The sequence below is a fragment of the Meriones unguiculatus genome, chromosome 16, assembly GCF_030254825.1.
Source record: "Meriones unguiculatus strain TT.TT164.6M chromosome 16, Bangor_MerUng_6.1, whole genome shotgun sequence".
In the NCBI taxonomy this organism is placed as follows: Eukaryota; Metazoa; Chordata; class Mammalia; order Rodentia; family Muridae; genus Meriones; species Meriones unguiculatus.
In genome coordinates this window covers 60,886,910-60,913,148 of record NC_083363.1, presented here as the reverse complement: position 1 = coordinate 60,913,148, position 26,239 = coordinate 60,886,910, and the positions used below count along the sequence as shown (strand labels likewise).

The 26,239-nt window shown below is 50.1% G+C and overlaps 1 protein-coding gene across 4 annotated transcripts in view; it reads right to left on the bottom strand.

The window, feature by feature from the left end:
• Npas2 (neuronal PAS domain protein 2) overlaps positions 1–25,838 on the bottom strand; it is a 167,900-nt gene extending 142,062 nt beyond the window's left edge. For 2 of the 4 annotated variants that reach the window (XM_060369904.1, XM_060369909.1), the window contains exon 1: positions 25,820–25,838. The gene's annotated coding sequence lies outside the window, so the exon portion shown is untranslated. Of the gene's footprint in view, positions 1–24,043; positions 24,160–24,745; positions 24,849–25,819 lie in introns of those variants that run through there. The other 2 variants (XM_060369910.1, XM_060369907.1) reach the window with 2 other exon arrangements.
• Positions 25,839–26,239: the final 401 nt, after the last annotated feature.

Genomic DNA, 26,239 nt, shown 5'->3' with positions numbered 1-26,239 from the left:
TGCGTTTCCTGCTAATAGCGCCCGGCCTCTCACCTACGAAAGCCCAAACTATTACTGCTCCAACCTCTGCTGGCATTAGTGTTCTCCGTCCTTCAGAAAGGGCTTTTGGAGACTCCTGGGTTAGCCTTAACTGGCTCAGCAGTTAAGAGCACCTGCTGCTCTGACACGGATTCAGTCCCTCCACCCACAGGTGAGGAATGCCTTCTAACTCCAGTTCCAAGCCTCGACCCAGCACCTTCTTCTGACCTCTGTGGGCACTGCATGCACGCGGTACATAGATGTACACCCAACAACACAAGACAAAAAACAAGGATAATAAATCCTTCAGAAAGGGAGGTAGGAGGCTTTTGAGAGCAGAGCATTCCTAGATAGGGAGACGACACCTTTATGGGGAAGCTAGGCTGGCTCAAGCCTCCGGAAATCCCCCTTCACCATCCACCTTCATCTTTCCAATCCTGTTTGGATCCCAGTGAAGTTAAACCCTCTTGCCGCCCAGACGCTGCTCTCGCCGTAAGAACTTGCAATGACTTCACCCTCCCAACCCTCGTGCTGCAGTTCTACAACTTCATTTATGTGACCCGGAAGCCAGGACCTTTGAAAACCAAACACATTATCTGGGAAGAGCAGGGAGGATGTAGTTGCTCTGTGAGCACGGCTGTAACGCGCCAGGCCCACCCACGCCGCCAGGGCCTGCCCCGGGCGTCTGCGAAGGGGAAAGTGCCGGGCGCTGCACTCCTAAGTGATGCCAGGCGCCTTGAAATTACAAGTAGGACCCACGGCCCCATTCTTCACGGTCCTTTCCCCTTCTTTGTTTCTTCTCCTTTAACCCGCCCACATCTTTCTCTACTCTTGTAACTTCCACATGCTTCAATAAAACTGAAGAGAACTTAAGGCCACTGAAACTACTACTGAAGGCACAGCAGACAAACCCAAACCCCTTCACTCTTGGAAGCTCTGTAACACCTTCCTGTGGTGCTGACGCTTTCTGATCACTCTCCAGGTCAACACAGAACAGGAACATGTCTTTGTGTCTCACAAACATCAACCCCCCTGAGCAGCCCCTCCTGAGCTCATGAAGTGAAAAAGACTTTATTTTGTATTTACATATTCATTTCATTTCACTGTGACGAGACAGCCATACTTTTATAATTGCAGCCACATTTAAGGGGTAGTTTAGTGGCCTCAAACATTTTGTCTCACGGAGAGAACTACGAGCTAAGACGAGGGCCATATATTATTTCATCAGCATCATTCTCTTTGTCCCTTTTCCTCATCTCCCGCTTTAGCTTTGTGGCTAAATCAGCAGCAACTGTGTCAGCAGCACGCCATTCAGGTCAAGTTCCCAAAAGTAACACAACGGCCATTATTATCCCTTGTACCGCAAAAGCTTAAAGGGTTCACAGATAAAATTATATATAACAACTGTTTCACTTCCTTTCCAAGGGTGTCTTTCAGGGAAAACAAGAGAGAAAGCAAATGTCTCTGCAGCCCACACCAGAACGCTCTCCCGTCAAAGCAGGCTGATGCGAGTGACTGATGGCAGGGCTCTAATGAGGTCATATTTTCCGTGTGATCTCAGGCAAATGGCTGAACCTTTCTGGCCCTCAGACTGTGGTATAGTTTGAATGTTCCCTCAAAAACTCCTATTGGAATTGAACTGCCATTGTAATGGTATTGATAGGGAGGGGAAGGGTGATGAGGTCTGAGGGGCCTCCTTTATCACAACGGCAAGTTTCTGATTGAAGGGTGAGTTCAGTTGGTCCCTTTCTGTCTCAGGGCCTTTTGCCTTCCACCATGGATGAAGATGAATGCAACCTCAACAATCATCACCAGACAAAACCTCTATCATTTACTACTTGCCTGAATGTTTAGAATTCTGCTGTGTAGCAGAAAATGGACCAAGGCGGTCCGTAAGTTATAAAGTGGGGACAAGGCCAAAGGACAAACAGTTAATATGTTCAGTGTATTTCCAACAATAAATGGCACAAATATGTTTTTCACTAAATGACATATATTCTGCCTAAAGGCCAAGGCCCGGCAGCCAAGACGTTTCAGGTGAATGACCTGCAAAGAAGATTCTTATTTCATGCTACAGAATCTCAACATGTTTTATTCTTAGCACCCATGAAAATCTTTTAAAATAACTTAAGGACATGGATAATTGTTCTTTCAGTGACAAAAATAAATACTCTTTTTTTTTTAACTTAAAAAAAAGGTTATTGTTATTCTTGGTAGTCAATGGCACAAGAGTTGTTATTAGGAAGAAAAAAAGTTTGACAGCTTTGAGTTAACTCCTACACACAGCGGATGTCATTTAATTTAAAAGTACAAACACACACAAAGGCAGAAGAGGAGTCTTTTAGAAACCATCTCCTCTTCAAAAACTGCAGTTGTCTTTCAAAACCCTACACAATATTTTTGGTTTATTTATAGAACTTAAGTAGTTTAAACACATTTCATGTAAAACTTGGTGCTCTAAACTAAAAACTTTTTCCCTGCATGTTCTAGAAAAGTAAAAGACTCCATCGCCTCTCTCTCACGCATTAGACGTGAAAATTCCACTGAGGAATTTTCTGTACAATGTCAGAACAAAACCATACAAACAGGAAGACCCCATGGGCCCTCCACCCACAGGGGACACCAAGTGGCCTGGAGGTCACAGCGACACGGGTCCCACAACCGCCGAGAGTGTGTAGCCTGTGATCCAGCCTTCACAGTCAACCCCTGATGCCGCCAGGGCGGGGAAACCACAGCAATCCTTGAGTTCCCTGGGGCACTACAGGGAGTCACCGCTCCAGAGTTTCCATGACTGCTAGACCGAGCCGCTCTTGATAGAAAGCCCTTCTGCTCAGGTGAGCACCAGGTCAAGGCTGAGAGTCAGTACGTGGTGGGCAGAAGCCAGGGCGGGATGAAGCTTCCCCACCCTGAGTTTAAGGAAGACCGTCAGGTGCCCGGAGCAAGCTCCGTGCCCTATTGCACAGCCACCCAGCAGGGCTGACATCACACAGTCACAGCACTGGCCAGACTGGTGCCTACCATAGACTGGGTGCTGGAGTCACTGAGTAAGCTTTCTGATGGCCAGCCTTCGTGACTGGGAACGCTGACTAGCTCCTATACCCACAAGCGAGCGGGGCCTATTTAGCCCCAGCTGGTGTTACCCTGGCCCTAAAAGGCTGCACACACAGGTGGGGCCACATGTAAAGACAAAACTCTGGCCGTGAGCTGCAGGACCCAGCCCTGGGCTCAGCACGCGCTACGTCAGACTTGAGAAGTCAGACCACTCTCTAACAAGAGCCTTGGAAAACAAGTAACACCAGCAGCCCAAAATGGCCAGGACTCGGCAAGGAGCAAGCTGACCAGTGAGCTGGTCTGTGTCCCCATTTCCAGTTTTGGCCCAGCCAGAAGGACAGACAGTGTACTCCCAACTCATCACACAGCTGTTCCCTTTTCTAGCCACCCCCACCCACCCCCACCAGGCTCTTCAGTACAGTCATCTCCATCCAGGGAACACACCTAATCCTAGCCTTCCCTTCACTGTGAGCTTTTTCTCCTGCCCCTACCTGGTGCCAAGCCCCTGTGTGGGTGGGGCCATGGCCAGCTCTCTTCCTGAGCGAGGGGTAATGAGTCTCCTACCCTTCCCTTTATTCCAACAGGACAACGTCTCTCCTGCCTTCCTTACTCTCACCTCACTACCTGCTTCTCTATCCAAGACACTGAGGGTAATTTAATAAAGCACAATGACGAGTCAGACACAGCTCTGGAAAAATGATCCTCTTCTCTCACTTTGAGGCAGGGTGAGTGGCCATTCGGAAAGCACTGATAGTAAATCGTGAGGTCAGAGCAATCGGAGGTGCCCTCTAAGCAGCTGAGGGGTATCAGTTGCAAGGCACTGGCTAAGCTGACTGCCACATCTTCACATATCAGTGGCGCCTGCTTGTGGGTATCCATCTCCACCGGACCAGTTCTGGGGACTGCCTTCAAGCCCCCCAGGAGGAGGAGCACACAGGGCCATTGAACCCACATCTAAGTGTTAGCCATGTGTAGGCAATTCTGCCCTAATTGCATGTAGCCTTTGGGTCTCTGGGAAGGGCTGGTGTGTACAGGGTTAGGGAAGACCAGGGAGAGAGGGCTTCACCTGTGCAGCTGTCATTCAAAGTTGTCACCCGGTGCAACTGCTTTGGGGGTCACATGTTTCTGCCAGGAACCCCGCACCAGGTTCTGTATAAGCCAGTTTTAACCATGGTAGACCCCCCCCCTCCTTTGGCTCATCATCAGGACATTAGGCAGCTGCTGGTACTGGGTGTGTGTCTCAGTTTTACCCTTACCACTGTGCTCTTTGCTGCCATGTGCACCAGCGTCACAAACCACACTGCTACAGCTGTGAAACCGCTGGGGACGTGCAGAAACTTCCCATGATCACGTGCCCCTCAGCACGGCTGGAGGTTGAATAAGCAAAAGTGAATGTTTACATTTTGAAACGGGGGCTCAGGTAGCTCAGGTTGGCCTCAAACTTGCCACTTATCTGAGGACAACCTTGAATAGGAAGCAGGAAGCAGGAGCCTACTGCTTCCACCTCTCCAGTGCTTTGATTTCGGGCATGTGCCAACATGCCTGGGTTATCATATCCAGGGGATCGTATCCAGGGCCTCACGAATGCCAGGCAAGCAGCCTTTTCACTGAGCTCCACCCCTGCGGATGGTGGGCGGGGGCTGCAGAGAGGGTAAGAGTGGGAGGGTAAGAGCAGAAAAAACAGGGATGGGAGTCTTAGTTGGGGATAAGGCAGAAAGGCATATGAAAGGAAGGAGACAAATGATTTAAAAACCACTAAGAATGCTTGATATGTGAATATCAATATAATGTTGATATATTAAACTAAATTATATGACTTTGGATAATAATGTTCCCTCAAGAACCACAGACTATTTAACAAAAACTCCAGTACTAGGCACGAGAAACTTTTCAAGTTGCTGGTCCATGGAGCCTAAGAGACTCCCCAAACAGCAGAGCCTATTGCTGTTTCCCTTGGCTGCCTCTCAGAAGTTTAAGGTGAGTCCCTAATGCTGAAGACACCATACACTCTGAACATAGGACGCAGAAGATCTGAGGTGGAACTGACTAAAAAGCCTCCATGCTGAGGACTGGCTCTCATAGCACCAGAAGGTGACACTCAATCTGCTAAGAGGGGAAAGCGATTAACAGTCCTACCCAGCTATGACCAGAATGTTAAGGTACCCTAAAGGTGCAACAGTGGACTTAGAGTTGGGATGGAACCAAAAGTTGTGGAATTGAACTCCAGGCCCTTGTAACAGGAGGGAAATGGTTCTTAGGGCCGTAAACCTAGCCAACTCTCCATGCCTACTGAGGCCACGAACCTTAAGGGAGAACCTACTGTTTCCTCCCTAACCAGCCCAATTCCTAACCACATCCTACACAGTCATCCTTACACCAGCAGAGAAGTGTGGTCTCACCCTTCATCAAAAAAGCTTCTTTTTGCAGTAGCAGGAGACCTCTAAAGAAAGCCATCAGCTAATTAAAATGCAGAGGACAACTGACCTCGGGGTGCCTCCTCAATCGGTTGTTTATCCAGTATCAACTGGTTGGTCCTAGAAACATACACATGCAGACAACACTCAATGGACTGTTTGTTCGTAGGTACATGGAATGTAACAGCAAGGTTAAAAGGAAGGCTGTGAATCTGTGGGGTGGACAGACATGGGAGGAGAGAGAGAGCAGAGCAGGAAGGAGAAAGTGATGTAATTACATTTTAACTTTTAAAATTATAAACTTTTGCGTATTGTTTGCATCTACTTATTTATTTTAATGCTCTGAAAACTGGTGTTCCAAGTATGGAGGGTATATTTAGAAAGAATCACCAGAATGCTTGCTAGTCAGCTCCGAACTCTCAGAACATCTCAGGTAAGGGCCCTGCTAAGGTCTGAATGGGCCCTCAGAGTTCATGTGCTGACTTAACCCTCCATAAGCAGCATTGGGATGTAAATCGCTTGGCATTAGCCAAGCAGTGGATCCCTGATTTTAAAAATCAAAACCACTGAATGTGGCTTTCTTGCTCTTGCCCTTCTCCCTTCTGCCACGGGATTGTATACTAGACTCCTTAACAACTAGAATCATAAGGCAATACATTTCTGTTTATTATAAATTGCCCAGGCTCAGGTAGTCTATCACAGTAACCGATAATGGCCTGACACAGGTGTGAGGCACAAGCATTGAACCTGCCCCGTACCGCATTCCACACTCAGCACAGAACTCAGCCCAGGGAGAACCTGACTAACCTGGGCCCATGGGAGGCAGTGAAGTCACTTCACCATGCATGGAGTCAATGACAACCAACCACATGTTATCTGGGTCATCACTGACAAAAGAACATCAGGCCGGACAAGGCTGTGGGCGGGAACAGCGGATCGGGCCCTAAGAATCTGTGTATAGAATCGACGACCCTAGCAGGCCAGGGTCCCTCTAAGCCCCTCACGCCTGTGTTCTTACCTTGTCTCTCATGAGCATCAGACCCCTGTTGTCCTCTATTTCTGTCTCCTGGGTGAGCACAGAACAAAGGACACGAGGGCTGGACGTCCTCAGCTGGGGAATGGGTCATCTGGACGTCACTTCCCAGCTTTCAACAGGTCTGGATAACTAACTGATGGGCAGGCATGAGAAGCTCTGAGGAGGCGGTGGCCCACGCAGACATCTTTTATCACCTCACCGCCATTCCTGATCAGTGTCACCCCTTTCTTCCAAGGAAATGGAACACCGAGGCTTTCACAATCAAGAGAAAGCTCATGTCAATAAGAGTCTGGAAAGCTTTTCCGAGAGAATTGATCCCTCTTTTGTTTGCTATAAATGTTAAGAAATGACAAAAATGATGGGTCAATTGCAAAACTCAGAACAAGGACAAGCTACCTCAGGACACCCAGAGCATATAGAAAGAAAGAAAACAAACTTCAAAAGTGAGATTTTTTTTCCTCTGAGGCTGATACAGCAGCCTCACATAATGAAAGCTGTGGTTACCTATTTATTGAGGCATGTTCTTGCCAAACAATAAACTAAACTAAATCACTGTTCATGGCCTCATTTTAAGGTGCATGTGCTCCATCAGGGGTGGGGTGGGAGAGAGATGGCCAAGGACTGAAATTTGAACTCTGATCAGAAAAACACATGAAATTTCCAGATGAGGCTGATCAAGTTGGAATGCCAGGAGAGGGATCCAGCATTGCTCACCCCTCTCAGAACTTAGGGCCGAGTCATCTAATCAAGTGTACATTTCTATAAAAGAATTTCTATAAAAGGTAGAGTGCGTACCAAGAAAAAAAGTAGTGGGCATCTTTGTTGAAAGAAGGAATGGGCTAAATAGAACCTCATGGTCAATGACATCACCTCACTGTAGATAATTTGATGGGCGTTGGATGTGCATCATCTCCCAAAGACTTCAGTATCAGGGGTCTGAGGAACTTTGGAAGATTTCATTTCTACAAAGGAAGCCCCACAGTCCTGTGGTAGAGAGCTGTAGAAGCTGGCAACCTCACAATAGAAATGGAGCAGACACGAAAGGGGGCCTGTGCAAACCCAGAGGGTGGAAGCTGGTCCCTTGGGAAACGCAGCTGAGGGCAGAAAGAAGCATGCCAAAGGCAGAGGTCACACATGGGCAAAGGCCCAGCGTCCCAGAAAAGAGCTAAATGCACGCTCACTTCCTGTTCACATGAAACATCAAACAGCCCCCTAGACCTGATGAGAAGGGGTAGCATGCTTAGCATGTGCCAGCCAGGGCAGCTTTTACACAAGCCTAAATTCCATAGAAAAAAGAATGACAGTGTAATTTAAGTGAACAGAAGCTCTTGCAAGCACAGAGCTCAGTCTATAGAAGAAGCTGAGCATATATATTCTTTAAAACACAGGCAAGGCTTTTTAAGTGACACAGTCATATTTGTACCTAGACAGGGCACAGATCATGGCCACTGGAATAACTTTCCCCCTCACATTTTTTTTTAATGTTACAAACATTCAAAATCATCTCTACTGGCTGTTCTCAAATAGCCCATCTACTGGCGTCAGTCACAATTACCCTGCTGTGCCATAGGACATAGGAGGTTATCCTCTTGTCCCCTCATGTCTCCATCCACTCCTCACCACCCTCCCGGCCATTGCTAACCTCTATTCTCCTCTACATGATCAACCTTTTTAGCCTCCACCTAAGAGACCATGAAGTACTGGCTTCTGTAGCAACAAACATGTAAGTGATAGGAAACAGGAGCTCTGGCATACTAGGTGCCAATTTTTGATGAAAACAAAGAGGAAGGAGAATGCCTAGCAGGTGGCAGAAATAATCCACCCTCCAATATCAACACTCCGTCTAAACTGTAAGCATCGTTTTTACATATTAGAACTGCCTCTCTGAGACAAAGGAGTAAAATGCCCTTTAGTCTTAAGTAGCATCACTTTTCAGAACGACCCTAGCCTCATTGTGTCACCTGACCATCACAAGCGGAGGGTGGCCCATCTAGAGTCCAGCTGATGGCAGGCCAACCTTGTAAGTAGATCTCTCCCCACTCATGGAAGAGGCTTGGTTTAGAGCAGACGAAAGCTACTACAGAGGTTCACAGCTGGCCAAAGAAGTGACTTGGGGTGCTCAGTCCCCGCTGGTACATCTACAGCGCACCCCTGTACCCAAAGCTCAGGAACCACTGCAGGAGAAAGGGCAGAAAAAACTGTAAGAGTGAGAGGACCAGCAAGGCTGCTTCAAGAGAGTGTCGCTCAGACAGGGGAGGGATGCTACACCCATGGCGTCTCAACAAGATGGCCGCCTAAGCACAGCCTGCACAATGATCTGTCAATACAACAACATGGAAGTCTCACAAATCCTCACCCATGGAGAAGAGCCACAGACAATGCCTTCCAAGCGAGGGAGACCTAGGGAGGAGCCTGCAACAGTGCCAGATCCCAAGCGGCCAGCCCTACTGACATACGCAACATGGGCAACACTAAATGGACTGGGGTGGATGGATGGATAGATGGACGAATGGCTGGAGGGTTGGGGGGGTGGGTGGAGTCGGAGGAGGAAAGGAGGGATGGAAATAATGTAACTACAGTATATAGTGTATGAAAACCTCAAACAAACAAACAAACAAACAAAAAACCAGCCCTGAATAAGACAAAAACAAATGAATCAAAGCAAATGGAAGGTGGCCTTGTCATCATCCCAAGAACATCTGAGAGCTAGATAACGTCCCTAAGACTAAAAACTGTGGGAAGCCAGTGGGTTGGCTCGCTTGGCAGGTAAAGGCTCTGGTTGGTCAGTCTGATGACCTGAGTTTAGTCTGTGGGAGCCACGTGGTAGGAAGAGAAGTGACTCCCCAAAACTGTTCTCTGACATCCTCAGGCACACTGCAACTCTGTCTCCTTCTCTGTCTCTCTGGACCAGGAGTTCCCTGGCCTTGACGGCCAGCCCTCTGCGCCTCCACTCACTAACTGCAGAGCAACCTTCGAGGAAAAGAAATCAGATTGCAAGTCCATGTTCATCTAACAACCAATTTATGGGAATCCGTCAAATGAGCCAAACTGGTGGTGGCAACAGGGAGCTTAAATGACGAGAGATTTTCCTCTTCTGTCAACACTATGATCGTGTCTTTGCTCCTATGACAACGGGCCTCTCTACTGGGCAGCAGGTAGGGAGAGCAAGGAGGATGTGTCAGAGTGCAAGGTGAAGAAGAGGCACCTGGCCACTTCGTGATGGGAGGCTGGAGGCGTTTTCCTCAAAGGCTCTGCTGTGGCTGAGTCCTGGCCTTGAGCGCCCCTGGTGTAATGTGAGGCTTCCTGACTGGCAGCCAGTCCGAATGTTCCCTGCGTCTAGTGGAGCGACTCCTGGAAAGCTGAGGACATCTTTCTTCTGCGTCGTCTCTTCACATGAAGTGCCCCATTTTTCTTCCCTTTTAGCTCAAAGAGGACAAAAGGACTCATTTAAAGAAAATTCAGCTTAGCTTCAATCACATAGGAAACTAACTCCAAATATAGCTACGACTTTCTTTGATACTTACCAAAACACTGCAAATGTAGAACGCAATCTGTTTGCCTAAAAACCAGTACCGTAGTTAGGCATGACAGAGTGGGCCACGAGGGCAACTATCACGTTCCAGAGCACAGCAAAGACATGCACTGGCCCTCAAGGACCCGACTGAATTATCCATCCCGCCGCAATTCAAATGAGCTCAGGTCTTTGATTTTTCTCTCACGGTCTTCTTAGGGTGTTAAAATTTACCCTAGCACACTGGAACTTGTGGAAGAGGGTTTCTCATTCTTGTTTGACCCAGGTGCCTGAGAGCAACAAAACCCCCTAGAAGTAGCAAAGGAGTGTGGCCAGCAGCAAAGCTGCAGTGAAGTGCTCAGCAGCATTCTTGGTTTTAACTATATATCTTGGAAAAGGAAAAAAAAAAAACAAAAAAACAAAAAACATCTTACCCCAGAACTAAGTGAAGCCCTTTGTTTTCCAAGACACCCAGCTCTCTTCATGCTCACTATGAAATGCTTTGGTGCTTCTGGGAAAGCTGGAGGCAGACATTCCATGCACCCCTAGTCTAGCCCTCTTCCCGGGCCCCTGTGGCTTAGAGGCTCTACTTTGAATGTGGACAAAGATGTGGCACTGTGACTAAGAGAGGCGCTGATACCGACTGCGGAAACATCTCTCACTCTGGTTAGGAAGCACTCATTGGTACAGCCACCCCTGATGCTACGTTTAGAACTCTGAGGTCCTCAAAGGTCCTGTGTTGAAAGTGTGGTATCACTTGGAGCTATCAGTAGAGCCTCAAGGAGGTAGGGCCTAGTGGGAGAAAGTTGGGTCACTGCAGACCTGTTCCTGAAGGGGACTATGATGTTCCAGTCTCTCATTTCTCTCGTTTTCCTGGCCATGAGGTACACAGCTGGCGCCCATACATGGCTGGCCACGCACTACTACAGGCCCCAAAAGAGCAGAATCAGTTATGGCCTGGAACGCCCCAAACTGACCCAAAACAATCCTCTCCTATTTATTGTCTCAGGTTTTTGTTACAGCACAGGCAAGTTGGAAAACACACTCAGGGCTTGCACTATTGAAAATCTGAGGTACTTTTGAATCATTAATTCCTCCACACATTGTTTCTTGGATGGCCCATACAAACCCCACCTCCTGTATCACACCATTGCTCTACAAAGCAACTTTTGCCTGCTATTTCTCTCTATATATCTATAAATCTACCCTCCTATCCACCGATCCACCCATCTATCTGTCTTTCCACATTGCCGGGACCAAACTAAGGGCTTCAGAGATGCTAGGCACGCGTTCCCGGACTGAGCCCCAAGCGTCACCTGCCTTGCCATTCCTCCTGACACCTTTCCCTAATCCGTTTGAGTGTTGATTCCCTAGAGCTTTTCAAAGTATAAATGCAAGCATCCTTCTTTTGTACTCGTTCTTGTGGCTGGAAATAATTCAGGTAGATGTCAGTGAGGACTTATGAAGAACAAAAAAACAGGGATTTCTCGGGCTCCTTCCAAGGACGTACTGAGTGGCTAGCTTAAACGCTGTTGTGTAAGATGGTGGGATAAACGACGCTGTGTGCACACAACAGTCACAAGACAGGCCAAATTGCCTTGATGTTTACAGATCTTGTTTGTTTTCGTAAATGGCGGTGGCAGGCAGGTAGACAGATCCATGACAGCTCTAAATGAGCTCCTCGGTGCTCCCATACAAGAAGCTGTAGCTGTCTCCATGGCTGCCAGAGAGGGAGGGGGGCTGGAGTGTCCTGTCCTGCCCTCAGTGAAGCATGTAGTCCTCTCAGAGGAAGTTTCCGGAGCTACAGTGAAGAAATGACCTGGCTGGAGAGATGGCTCAGTGGGTGAGGGCGCTTACTGCTCTTCGGGGGGGGGGGGGGAGGGTAGAGCTCGGTTCCCAGCACCCTTGTCACCTGGGAGTGTGTGAACAACTGCCTGAAACTCCAGCGCCGGGACATCTGGCCCCTTTGTTTGGTCTCTACAGGCACCTGTGTTCCCGTGTACAAATCCCCACACAGACACAGACACATAAAGATTTTTTTTTAAATCATTCTTGGGAATTTCTGTTATTGAAAAGCCTATGATACTTTGGTTATATTTCTCTTTATATTACACTGAGCCACTGAGGTTTGCACTCACGTGTGAGCGGATAGATTTCACCATAGCCCAAACGGCTTCGGGGAGACACCTGTAGTGAGTTCACCACGATTTTCTAGGCACTGGGAGGAACCGGGTGAGATACTGGTTTACAAACATGGAGCCCACGGTAGCTCCCTTTTCCCCCCCCAGTGACTTCACAGCTGAGCCTGGCTGAAGGAAGTTGACTCCAAGAAAATGAGGCGTGCCAGAATGAGCGTCCTGATTTAACAGTCCTTATTGCAGGCCAAGAAACAATTTCAAAAAGCAGGTTAGCTACTCAAAGATGGCAAGGAACAGAATAATGAGTGTGCCCTAAAAAGGTTTTCCTGTGAGCGTCACTCTTTTGTACCCTTTCACACACAGCCTCCTCCTCCTGAGGGCTGGGTGGCATGTGGACACCAAATTGCACACACCCAGCTGTGTACAATAACCACACACTCGAGAAAAGTGCTTTCGACCAAAGAAGGGGTGCTTCCGATGCTTGATTTACACATTCTCTATCTTCTGGGAGGTGGCATTTCAGAAAAAAGTCAATAAACACTGGTTATTCTATTTTTGGTTCCTCTTTTATTATTATTCTTTTAAAGGGCTACATTCAAGCTCTGACTGTACCTGGGTGAGTCATCTCACTTCTGAACCAAATGGCAATAAAGTAACACTGCCCCCAAGAGACAAAGGAAACACAGACGAGTGTGGAGAGATGACAATCTCCTCCATGTGAGCTCCGCCTCTCCCAGGTGACCCCTGGAGTTAATGGTAGTCTATGGTAAGGAGATGCCGGCATCCAGCACGCCTGAACCCTGTGACCAACCTTGCTCTGTCATGAGAGCTGGTGAGATAAACTCCAGATGAACAGGAGAATACATCCTGGAGGGTGACGATAGTGAGTGTGTGTGTGCGTGTGTGCGTGTGTGCGTGTGTGTGTGTGTACATGCCCACGGAGGCCAGAAGAGGGTGTCGGATCCCCTAGAGCTGGAGTTGGTTGTGAGTCACTCAGTGTGGGCGCTCTTAACCACTGAGCCATCTCTCCAGCCTTGAAAAAATAAATATTATCTTCTAAACAGCCAGAAGAGAGAATGGTGACCTTTCTCATGACAAGGAAGTAAAAAGTCTTTAACTAAGCTGTTTCTTGAGCTGACCCACGCAGAGCATGTAAGTGTATTGGGAAATGCACTGTACCCCCAAAAGATGTTCAGTTATCTGTCAGCTTTTAAACTTACTATCCCTAGTTTTATTCCTGTTGATATGAAAAAAAAAACAACAACAAAACAAAACAAATAAACAAAAAAAGCCCACCAGGACCAAAAGCAACCCAGGGAAGAAAGGGTCTATTTCAGCTTACACTTCCAGGCAACAGTTCATCACTGAAGGAGCTCAGAGTTCTACATCGTTATCCTCAGACAGTAGAAAGAGACACAGTGTCCCACACCAGGTGGAATTTGAGCATATATATGACAGCTCAAAGCCCGTTCCCACAGTGACACACTTCTTCCCCGCCTCCATGAGGCCACACCTCCTGATATAGCCACTCCCTATGACCCAAACATTCAGACACATGAGTCTGTGGGGGCCATACCTATTTGAACCAATACAGTCCAGCTCAAGGCACCAACTGAAGTAGAAATCACAGTCATGCTGCCCACTGGCTGGTCAAGCTCAGGGTCACCTAGCTATGTTCCTCACCAGGCCTAGTGCCACCTGCCCAGGAATGGCACTGCCCCCTGGGCCGGACCCTCCTGTAACATTGGGGAAAAAAAAGGCCTCACAGACATGCCCACAGCCCACCCAACTGAGGCAATTCTTCTGTTGAGGCTGCATCTGCCCAGGTATGTCAGGTTGGACCATTAAAAAATTTACTGTTTATTACAGGCGCAAGGTCCATGTTTATTCATCTGAGGAGTTAGACGTCAGCTACTAATAGGGAGGGGTGTCTCTGAATGAGTGTGGACCGTCCGAGTCCAGCCTTGTCCTCATTTCTCCCTGTTCTCCTTGTCCACAGAACTCTGACTTCCTTATCTTATTATTCTCATGTCAGAGCACAGATTGTGGCGAGCACGTGGAGAGATAAGGCAAGGCAGGGCAAAGTCGGCCTTTCTGACTACAGCACACACACACACACACACACACACACACACACACACACACACACACTGGGAATTCTGGGTGGTGTGTGAGCTGGCTGTGGTGGGGGAAGCCTCATTGCTGTGGGCTGGCTGGAACCAGAGCCAAAGAAGCCCCTGATTCTCCAGGTGAAGAAACTCCTTTGGCCTAAGGGGAGGAAGGAAAGCCACCAAAAATGGGCAGGCCTGAGCCACGGGCAAGCTCCAATGCTAGCCCCTTTGGCCGTGCTCACTTCCCGTTTCCATCTGCGAAACATGAGCTGCATTATAAGGCGATGACCAAGATCGGTTTCTTCCACTTCAGACCACTGTATTTAGCCAGAACCACTGAAAACCAGCTCAATGCTGCTCTTTGGGGGATTCTGGCACAGGAGAAAAATGGCAAGATCCTCTCAGGGTGAGAGGAGCTCAGACTCAATACCTCGGACTAACCTTCTTCAGAAAAAAGAAAGAAAGGTCACATAAAACAATGCAGGTCACATTTGTCACACATAAACAGCTGCACACAACCCATAAAGCTCAGAACCCATGGGAACACGCCGGGGCTATTTGATTTGGATTGCAATCTCGGGCACAAAAGGTTATCACCGTACTTTGTTCTTATAAATGGAAAAAGCCTTTGAAAGCAAACGGCAACCTCAGGCAACTGCCAAGACATTCTGAGTGTTTCGTTTCCACCACCAGCTCTTTCACTTTCCCCATTGTGTTAGCTTTCAAGAGAACACTGAGCTATGCTATGCTTTTAATTGTGTGTGTATGCAGGGTGCATGGTCTGGCTAAAAAAACAAAAACAAAAAACAAAACCAAACAACAACAAAAAAACCAAGAGCCCCAAGAGGAAAACATTTTGAGGCTGGCGTGTCCCCTGCTGTGTGTACGTGCGTTTGATGAACGGATCCCAGCAGCAATAAAACAATACTGCTACTTCTTGCTTTCAGAAACTCTGCAGTAAGCATTCTGCACTCCTGATTTTCAGCTTCGCGTATTGTTATCTCCCTTCTACGGATGGAACATAAATGGATTCTTAGGAGTAGGGGTCTTGCCAAGGTTGTCTGGTAAAGCAACAGGGTCAGAGCGTCGAAGCTTTCTGTGATGGGCCACAAGCCATCTCCATTAAGCCATAACAAATGGGACAGTATAAAAATGTGATTTACATCAAGGTCAGAGGTCGGGGCTGGCACACCCAAGGACAAGAAGGCTGTTATTCTGGGCATCTGACTGAAGCACACACAGCAGGGCTTTTAGAAAACACCGGCCCTGGGGGCAGCAGGACGGGTCAGTGGGTAAAGGCGCTTGCCACCAAGCTTGGAGACCTGAGTCCAATCCCAGAATCCAACATGGTAGAAGGAGAGAAGCAAGTAGTTTGAGTTGTTCGCTGACCTCCGCATCCCAGCCACGGTGTGATGGGAGAGGAGACAGGCCCTCTCATGTTCTCAGTTCTGTCTCCTTTTAGTGATGGCTTACCTGCATGTCCTAGTCACACGTTTAAATACTGCAGGTGTGCGTGTGGCTATATGTGTACATTCACGTGTGTGCTGCGTATACACAGGAGGTAGGACAGATAAATGTGCTAAAAAGATAAAAAGAAAAGACAGAGGGAAGCCTCAGTCAGCACATCCTAGGAATACCACCTAAAGAGGCACCAAACAAGGAGGAAGGCTGCCACTGAACGGTCATGTGACCCAAGACACAGGAAGGCAGACACCAGAGGAGACTGTCTAGATCAAGCAGAGCTCACCCTGATGGTCACACTGAACAGAATCGAACTTTGTGAAAACATATCCTAGAAACGAGTAACACAGCAAGAATGGCTCTTCTTAAAAAATGTAAGCATGGCATCCTCTTCAGTCACTACCCCTTGCTGTCTAAGCTTCGACCAGCAAGCGGCTACAGCGTCCAGGTCTGAAGATGGCCAGCAGCACGCTCCTTGTAGGGAAACGCTGCTGTCCAAGGAATGGAGCACAAAAGAGGAAACCACTTAGAGCCGCAGTTCTCTACCTGTGGGTCCCAGCCCCCTTTGGGGGTCACATGACTTTTCACAGGGTCACATACAGATACCCAGCATATCAGGTATTTATGTTAAGATTCATAACAGTAGCAAATTTATAGCTATGAAGAAGCAAGTTTCTGGTTGGGGTCACCACAACACAGGACCGTTTTAAAGGGTCGCAGCATTAGGAAGGCGGGGACCACTGCTGTAGAGTCAGAACCGTGGCTGACCACTGTCCACATTCCGTCAGCTCTTCACGCCCTCCAGGCTTACGCCCACTGATGCTGTCAGTCACAGACTGAAGATATCTGGGGACATGTTTTCTGTGCTGAACACGGACTTGCTCTTTTGTTTGCCACTATGCCCTAACAGAATAGTATAACGTTGGTCTTGGGGAGTGTAAGTAACACGCAATGATTAGAGTCCAGAGCTGGATGTATGTAGTTGCTTGCAAACATCACATCTCTTTGATTAAGGAACCTGAGGCAGGAGCAGGACTTGTAAATCTGGGAGCAGAGAGTCAGCACGCAGACAAGCGAACAGAAGTGAAATGATGGGTGATGAGCCGTGAGGATGTGAGAAGAAGGAAAATCCAGAAATGAGGTAAGTATTGATGGAGAAGAGGCCACTTACAGCATGGTCACCGTCAACTCTAAATTCTAGTCTCTAAACATTCCCCACACCCTACCACAACCTCAAAAGGGAGACTGAGAGCAACTGTTTCATGCTGTTACTTAGCCTGGTGCATGGGAAAGAATTGTGCGTTTCAGGAGAGAAAGCACAGCAATAAGCCTCTGTGACCAGACAGGTGGCTCGAGGCCATGTCATCATTGTCTACATGAAAAGTTGAGAATTGGCAAGGGTGGAAGATCCAGACCCAGAAGCAGCTCAAAAGTGTCCCGAACAAAGTTTGGTATGTCCTGAGCCAGCCCTCCCGAGACTGTCAGCAAAGCAAAGCTCACATGGCATGGCATGGCAAGCTCTCTCTGGCTTGACGGATCAGAGAATGGCACTCGGCGGCCATGCTCGCTGCACTTTCTCCCTCTGGCTCCCTCCTCCTCATGTGAAGGAGAAGGCAGAGAGGGCACAGAAGCAGCAGCACCCCTGACATGCACCTCACACGAGCTGAGCTCCAGCTCCAGCCTGCTCCACCACAAACGCACCCCAAACCTTGGGGTGCACAGTGTTCCTCTTATTCTCATTAGATCTTGGTCTCCAGGGAAACTAGCCTCTTTTGCAGGGCTGATGAGTGGCAGGCTGAGGTGGTTTGAATGAGAATGGCCTCCGTAGGCTCAATGTGTTCCAATGCTTGGGCCCCCATTGGTAGAAGTGCTCGAGAAGAATTAGGGGGTGTCACTTTGTTGGAAGAAGTGTGTCACTAGGGTGGGTGTAGTGGAAGCTTTGGTTTCTTAAAAAACAACAACTCAGTTATGTTATGTAAATACATTTTTGTTTTAATCTCAAGTGTGAGATTTGGGGCTACAGCTGTTAACTATGATTGCCCCGAGCAGGCTCGGAGAGGGGCGTGATCTTGGCCAGCTGCAGACAGCTGAGGACTCTGAGAGGGTAGAAATGCCAGAGCTTAGAGAGGGACAGGGGCCGCTCAAAAGAAGGAGGTGACTGCTCTCCCTGCTGCTGCCCACTGCTGCTGCTCTGTCCTGCTGCTCTGCTGCTCTGTCCTGCTGCTGCGTTTGCTGGACTGCTGGATATGCTGCTGCTCTGCTGCTCTGTCCTGCTGCTGCTGCTCTGTCCTGCTGCTGCTGGTCTGTCCTGCTGCTGTTGGTCTGTCCTGCTGCTGCGTTTGCTGGACTGCTGGATATCCTGGCTACGGAGATTGGACTTGCATCCTCTCTCTGCCTCTTGCTTGTGAATCAAGGTGTGAACTCTCAGCTACCCCAGCTGTCCCACTTTTGCTCTGCCAGCAGGGACTCTAGCCCTCTGAAACCATGAGCCCAAATTAAACACTTTCTTTCATAAGTTTCCCTGGTCATGGTGTCTTATTGCAGCAACTGAAAAGCAAATAGAGAGAGAGAGAGAGAGAGAGAGAGAGAGAGAGAGAGAGAACACAGAAGTGCAGCTGTGGCAGGTAGATCCCCACATCTTTACTCCAGCCTAACTCCTCAGACACACCTCTCCAGCTCCAAGCTTCAGATGCAGTTGGGAGGCGGATCCGAACCGTTGACCTGAAATGAGCACGGGCGAGGATGACACTCACTCCCAAATGTACCTCAAATTTGCAAAACAATGGGAAACAGACACCATCAAATTCCAAAGCTGAAAGTACCCTGGACCTTCCACGTGCCCCAGATGCCCATACACCAAAAGCTTGGTGCCCACCTATGTGGAGAAGTGGTGGAACTTCTAGGAGGAGGGCCTGGGGGAAGGGAATTAGACTGCTTGCTGAGGGTGTCTGGTCCACGCCTTCTCTGACCTGAAGAACAGAGCCTTTCTCTCACTACCTGCCTTGTTATGAAGCTGAAAGCAGTGGGGCCAGGCGACCAGGGACACCTCTGAAACAGGAACTCGATGTAAAGCTCTCCTCCCCTTAACTAGTTTGGCTCAGGTATTTTGTCGTGGTGTCAGAAAACTGACAAGAGGCAAGACTGGACGAAGGTTTCTGTGTGGCACTGAATTCTAAATGAATCAACGTGGAAGATGTGCAGAAGCCAGTCAGCCCCACGAAGGGAATAACAGCAAGATGGCGGGGTTTAACTGAAATCAGCCGGCCAGAACCAAGGAAGGAAAAAACCTTCACGCTCGCAAGCCAATAATGTCGATATTAATAAAACTGATGGGAAATGAACTTATGGGAAATGAGATGCCCGTACTTCCTGGTCATCTCCAAGCTTCCTCTGACGTCTGTCACAAGACTGCAGATACTTCAGAGACTATTTTATTCGTATCAGCATTTCTAGAATCCACACCATGAAGGCCAAATGGCTATGTCAGGTGCCTGACGGTACACCAGGACTGACAGTCCACTGATAGTTTTCATTAGAAAGGTGTCTCCATGTGTACAGCCAATTTTTTCTTGGAGAGTTTCTCTATCTGTCTCTCCCCTTTCCCTTCCCTACCAGGGAGACAGTGTACAGAGGCCACTGTTCCCGAGAGCGATAGTACCATTCTGCTGCCACCTTTTCCTGAAGGGTGATAGCATTTCTCATGAGTTTCATCTATTCAATTTTCTTTCCTGTCTTCTCTGTCAGAAGTGGAAAAAAAAGTCAGAAACCAGCAACCCTCATTTTAGCTGTGTGTCACAAAGGCACGAACTATCTGCCAACGACAACTGAACCTTCAGAAAACACAGCCCGGAGTACGCCGATGGTCACCTATGGGTCACCTAAGCAATGAAGCTTTCAGAAGTGCATGGGCAGTGCTGGGCCTGCTGGCCCATGCTGTTGATCCCAGCACTCTGGAGGCAGATGCTGGTGGCGCCCTGTGAGGTCCAGGCCAGCCAGAGCTACATGATGACTGAGACCAGGAACTGAGAGTCTTTCTTCTTGGGGTTTTCTTGGAAACAGATCACTAGAGCTCTCCCGGCATCGTTTTCTAGGGACCTCCCAGTATTACCAAAACGGTAATCACATCTACTTACTTTTCACAGCGGGCCTGAGTTTCTAAGCTTTTCGTTTGCGCCTTAACATACGAGGGCAACACTTCCCAAGCATCCCCTCCACACGCCCACCCGAGAGTTTGCCTTAGTGCATTCAACCAGTCACAGGTGGAGCTAAGTTCCACGGAGGAGATGTGGAGGTCGTGTAACACAGCCTAGTGAAGACACCTTGATGGAGGGCCAGCATGGTGCCACTGTCATCAACTGGACAGTAGCTACCAAAGGTTCCAAACAGATGCACCTCTTACTTAGGAAGCCTTTCCTAAGAATTCATGAGCCACAAAACATGAAATATAGGTGAAATGATACAGAATAAGGAGGTAAATGAAAACGTGAAATTGGAAGAATACAGTCAATGTTGATCAGTGAAGACAGGCTGAGGAAAGCATGTTTTGGGCCACATTAACTGATGTTCTGTGGTCTTCAAGGTGGGTATAAGGGAAGACGTCTTACAAAGTGAAGCTCTGTGGTCCATACAGTTGCTTTTTAAAAAGTGCAATAATGTGAATAGAATGTGCATTGTTCTAAAATATGTGCCCACGTGTGTAAATGTACTAAGGCCCCATGGTTAAGAGGAGTTCTCCCTTGACACGGGTGGGAGAGTCCTGCACTCAGTTACAATTCAGAGAAAACCTCAGAGGCCTGCTGCGCACAGCGGACCTCCGACCCACCCAGCGGCTCCTGGTGCTCAGCCCGCTGACACTCCGTCCACTCATACAAGATCACGTGGGAGAATCCTTGCCTCTCCCAGGAAAATTTCCCAGAAGCCTCTGAGCTCACGTTGTTGGCAAGTGCAGGGGCCAATTGCATTGCTCACGTGGAGCCAACCACTGTGAAGGGATCTAGGCGCACAGTATTACCTCAAACTGAGGCAGAATGACTTCGCCTTCGTCTCTCATTGTTGGTCACAGCAATGAGAGAAAGGATCCTAGAACTGTGAGCCGCAGGTCTATGGTAAACACTTTAAGCTCTAGAAAAGAGACTGGAATGAAAAAATATCCTGGAAAAAAAATGTGTATTCTTGTTTACCTCATTATTTTCTGTCTTTTCCAAGATGGACATTATATGTTTTAATAAATGGAAAAATAAAATTTTAAATGCTCTCCATCTTTTAATACATACTCACTATTGTGCGTAAATACAGGCTTTTCTCGGGAAGCTGTGACAGACACACCTGCTCTCCCTGGACGTGGGCTCATACTGACATCACCCAAACCCAGAGTGGTGAACCAAGGAGTGATACTGGGGTCCTTACAGGAATGTGGGTGAACGGTAACTCGCAGGAGCAGAAATGACAATCAAAGCAATCCCGTTTGCCAGGCCTTACACACACCCTTCACTGGTAATCCCAGAGACCTCACGACAATGATCATTTCCACTGTTTTCTGACGAGAATATTTGGGCTTATAAAAGTTTAAAAAGTTGCCCTTAGGTGAGAAGGAGGCTACCCCAGATTCCATGTCCTATTTCCTGTCAAGTCACAACATGCTCCTCCTTTCACACAACAGCACAAGGTCAGCTATGAGGAAGCCCTCCCAGGAAACCCCCTCAAGGCTCCTTCTGGTCCAGCACCCTGCAGAGAGGCACTCCAGGACCTCACTCTAGTGAAAAAGAATCGGGTTCTCTCTTCCTCACCTCTCAGCTGCTGGATGTAGGCATCTTCTGTGTGCTTTAGCGTCTGTCCCATTAGCTAGCACACGCTCTGTAAGCACGCACTGACCAACTGTGCACATGATAAGTGCATCCCAGGGTCTGCTTGCTCGGAGCACGGCAAGCTGCCGGCTGTTCTGGAGCTTCGGAACCAGAACTCACATCGAACAACCCCGCACCCCACCCCAGTGACTCACTGTCTTCTGACACCCCACTCCTTCCATCTCTTCATACGGGCTGTTTATTTCACACCAGAATACAAGAGAAACTCTCGTTCCTGTTCTGAATCATCAAATGGAAACAGACATCCCGACCTGCAGACATTCAAGTGGCCTCTAGGGGAAATTCATCTAAGAAACCACTGCCTAACATAGCCCTTGCCCCTAAACTAAAGTTCAAGTGAGACACAGCGAGGCTCTGGCTAAAGATAGTGTGGAAAATTTCTCCTTTACCTGCTCGTGTTCGATACACATTTCCCCGTGGGCTTAGGTATTATTAATCACCATCTGACTTAACACAGCATTACTCATAGTTAAGCACTCCATTAGCATTCAGAAATCTCTAACCTTTGGAGAGCGATTACCCACAATTTGGCTTATTTCCCACACCTATTTATTGAGCATGTACTGTGAACAGGCCTCATAGAGAAGAGAAGAGGAGCTATGAATGTGACAGTCCCCAATCTCCTGTCTTTGCTACAAATAGAATGAGGATGGGGAAAAATGCTAATCAAACATTCCTGTAAGCCAATAAGGCTTCAAGTACCATTTTCACTACTTAAATGTGAAACTCGATTAGATGCTTGCTATGATGAAGCCAATTAAGCTGTTAGCATAAAGCAGCCAAGAATACTGACTCACTGGGCTATTTTCAACCCCTCGCAGTTTGACCTCTGCTGAGGAAGAGGCTGCAGTGTGCAGGCTAGCAGCACGGAATGGCCAGTGGAAGCCCACAGGTGGCCATTCCCATCAGGAAGAAGCACACGTGTTCTTGTTTAAAAATTCACAAAGATTTAGCCCTTTGGCTTCTGAAGATTTATTTATAGGCAGAATTCTGGGGCAAAAAAAAAAAAAAAAATCGTATAAAGACAGAGAAACCTATGTCTCAATTTAACCTGAAGATATTCAGTGCCATTGACTACCACGCTTGAGAAGTAGCTGCTTTTATAGGTGGCCAAAATTTAAGAAAGATGGTCCAAAAAGATGATTTAAACTGATGACACATCCACCATTTTTTTTCTGTTTTCATTGTTTCTACAGTTTCATTTTTAAGCCATCAGAAATACAAAGCAGGAACCGATACTGTTACAAACAGCTAAGTAAGCTTTGAGAAATTTACAATTGTTTTCTATATAAAGGTCACTTCTTGAGTAACCACTGAGCCTCTGTCACAGCAGGGGGCTTTCTTTCCAGCACCCTGATTGTGAACGCCTCACACCATTCTTTGCGTATGTTTAACTCTCGGGTGTGTGTGTAACATGTTATTAATAACATACTTTCTCTAGAGCAGATCCTGTCCTGCTCCCTGAGAAGTCACTCTGGGAAGCAACGAGAAGAAAACCATGTCTCTAGCTGCACAGTGGGACGATCAGTGAATAAATAGAGGTATGGATTTCTGAGGGAAAATGGCAAAAAGCACATTTACAATTCTTCTAAGCCACACTCCGCGTCTCTCTGAGACAGAGGATAATTACTGAACGCGTTCATGCTCCACACTTTATTTTTAACTAAATCTGTAAGTAGACTGCTGGGAAATGCCAATACTTCCACTGCTTCATATTTGCCTGTAACGAAAATCGTCGCTTTGTAAAACAGTGGTCCAGATCGCAACATCTCTTTTTAAAACATGATGATATTTATTTAGAGTTTTTTTTTTTTTTAATTGACGATATTTGTGGCAACGTTTTCCTTCAGGGAGATTTTAGTAGCAGGAAGGAAGATGAAGCCAGGATCTGCTCTTGAGTCTGAAGGGAGCTTCCAGGGCTAGCTGTTTTTCATGCAAGCAGTAATTAGCTGGCCAGTTCGCTAGATGGGGACATCACTGTGGGAGACACACAGGTGTTGACAGAGCCGAGTCCTGCCAGGAACTGCTTCAGGACTAACTACCTGGAAAGTCCAAATGGGAAATCCCTCCTATTAGAGAAAACCCTATTAAGGATAATTGAGTTCTAGCGATTGAGACAGACTAGCTGTCTCCAGCGACTCAGTTAATAACTACTCAATATTCACCTGTAAGGAAGCGGCTAACCACGAACTCGGGGCGGACCCCTCGGCGATCTGTCCGGAAGACAGGCCAGGCTGGGCCCTCTAGGACCCTTGCAACACCTGTTGAAGCGCTACAGCTTGGAACTGCGGGAGCTGAAGACTCCCGATTTAAACCTTGGGAGCTTTCAGAGTTAGTGGGAACGCTGCGCGTGTTTACTTAAGGTTTCCATCTTGCTTCGTCGACAAAACCGGTTACTAATTATTTATGAAACACAGAGCCGAAAACAAACTTTCTTACCTTAAGCAGTTAAGGAGAGGCTGGTAGAGGGGAGAGGCTGGCTTTGAACTGAGCCCCGTGGTACCTGCCCCTGCCCCCTGGTCCGCACCCTAAGCGGCTTTTTAGTAAAGTCTGCGGGTGCACCCCTCCTCTACTTGCGGAGGGGGCACACTCTCCGGCATCCCACCCCGGAGTCCCAGAAGTCTGGCGCTGAGCACAAAGACCCGGCTTTCAAGCCGGCCCTAAGGCAATCCGGACCCAGGGACGCAGCGACACCAGGGCCCCGGCCCCATAGCCACGCTCTCCAGGCGTCCCGGGCTCCTACGCTCTGGGGTGCACGCGGTGGGGACTCTAGAAGGGCAGCGGGCAATCTTCAGAGCTTCTGCCCGGGCACGCAATGCCCTCCGGTGCCCTCCGAGGACCCCCGAATCCCGAGGTCCGGGGCGCCCAGCCCTCTCCCCTGGCGAGCCGCTCCGGGGGCCACAGCGGTCGGCAGGACTGGATGCCCGGGGCGGCGGGACCCAGAGCGCGCAGGGCTCCCTCCCCGCGCCCCCACCCGCGGTGCCCGCGCCGCGCAGCCCCGCGCGGTGTCGCGCCCGAGCGTCCCTCCCCGCCTGCCCCGCGCGTCCCCAGCGCCGGCGAGCAGGTGACCGGAGCCGCGAGCCACGCGCACGGACCCCCACCCGAGATGGCGCGTCCCCGGGCGCGGTGGCCTCCTCTTACCTCCGAGCCGGCCGGGGCGGCCCCGCCAGGCCGGGCACCGAGTGGGCCGGGGCGACGCGCCTCCCGCCGCCGCTGGGAGCCGGGGGCGGCACGGCGGGCTCGCGGAGCTTCTCCCGCGCGGCGGCGGGAGGCGCTGCTGTCGCCGCGGCCGCCGGGGGCGCGGGGCTCCGCGGGGGCCACTGCGCGGGTCCCTCGGGTCCTGCGGGGAGAGCCCGCCGCTCGCGCCGCCAACTCCTGGGCGCGCAGAGCCGGGGACCGCGGCCGCCGCCTCCCCGCCCCGCCGCCGCCTCCTCCCCTCCTCCCTCTCCTCCTCCCTCTGCTCTTCCTCCTCCTCCTCCTCCTCTTCCTCCCGAGCCTCCCGGCTCCCGGGGCCGCCGGCTCCCCCCACCCCGGCCCGACCCCAGCGCGGGCGCTCGCCGCAGGGACGCGGACCCTGCGACCCCAGGGGTCCTCCTCGGCGGCGCACACACCCGCGCGTCCCCTCAGAGCCCGGGGGAGGTGGAGGTGGGGTCCGGCCAGCCTGGGTCAGGACTGGGCGCGGTAGGGGGGGTGGCGGGGGTCGTGCTTGGCGTGGAACCGGGGAGAGGGCAGGCGAGCTCCACGCAGCGGAGCTGCCGGCCGGGGTCCCGCTGAAGTTGTCGCTGGAGGGGGAGCGGAGAATCCTGCGCCCCGGGCACGGGGAACCATCGCGGTGCCCGCTGCCGCGCGGCTGTCCCGGGGCGCGGCGGGGTCTGCTGGACTGCCTCTCCCCTCCCTTCCGTGACTCGGGTCACTGCGGCCGCGGGTGGGCGAGGGGACAGCAGGTGAGAACAGGGGTTGGGGGGCACACGGAGGACGCTGTTCGCGGAGGACAGCAGCGGTTGCTAGGGAGGAGTGCTCGGCGCCTCCTCCGAGGCGAGCGCGGCCCGTCCGGAAAATGGGTCAAGGCTTGGCAGGAGCCCGCTAAGTGTGCCCTGGCTCGCCCGGGCCCGCGGGCCGGGGGCTGCGGCCAGGAGGCGCCCTGCAGGCCGCCGGGCCTCCCCGCCCCCACGGCCCCGTCTCCGTTTGCACCAGCGCAGGAAATGTTCCACTGACCTACATATTTTTCCAAACATACGTGACCTTTTTTTTTTCCTCCTGTGGGAGGAGACAGGCGAGAATCCAAGAAAGAGAGACGCCGCCGAGCGCGGCGCGCGCTGGGCCACCGGCAGGCTCTCGCCGAGCCCCTAGCCGAGGCAGAGGGGCACAGGCGGCCCGGGAGCCAGCGGCTGCCGCTGGGCACGCCGAGCGGTTCCGAGCGCGAGGGGGCGATGGTGGCGAGTTTCACCCGCGCCCACAGCCCCCCTCCGTCCGTGGCATGGATCGCTGCGGGCTGGCACCGGGCTAGGCCGGCCCCAAGAGGGCAGCCACCTTCCCCGCGCAAGGCGCACGTAGGTCGCCTGCTCCCTGGCCGCCGGTGCTGGCTTCCTGGAGCAGCGCCCTGCTCAGGCAGCCCTCCACAGCTCACGTTCTGGC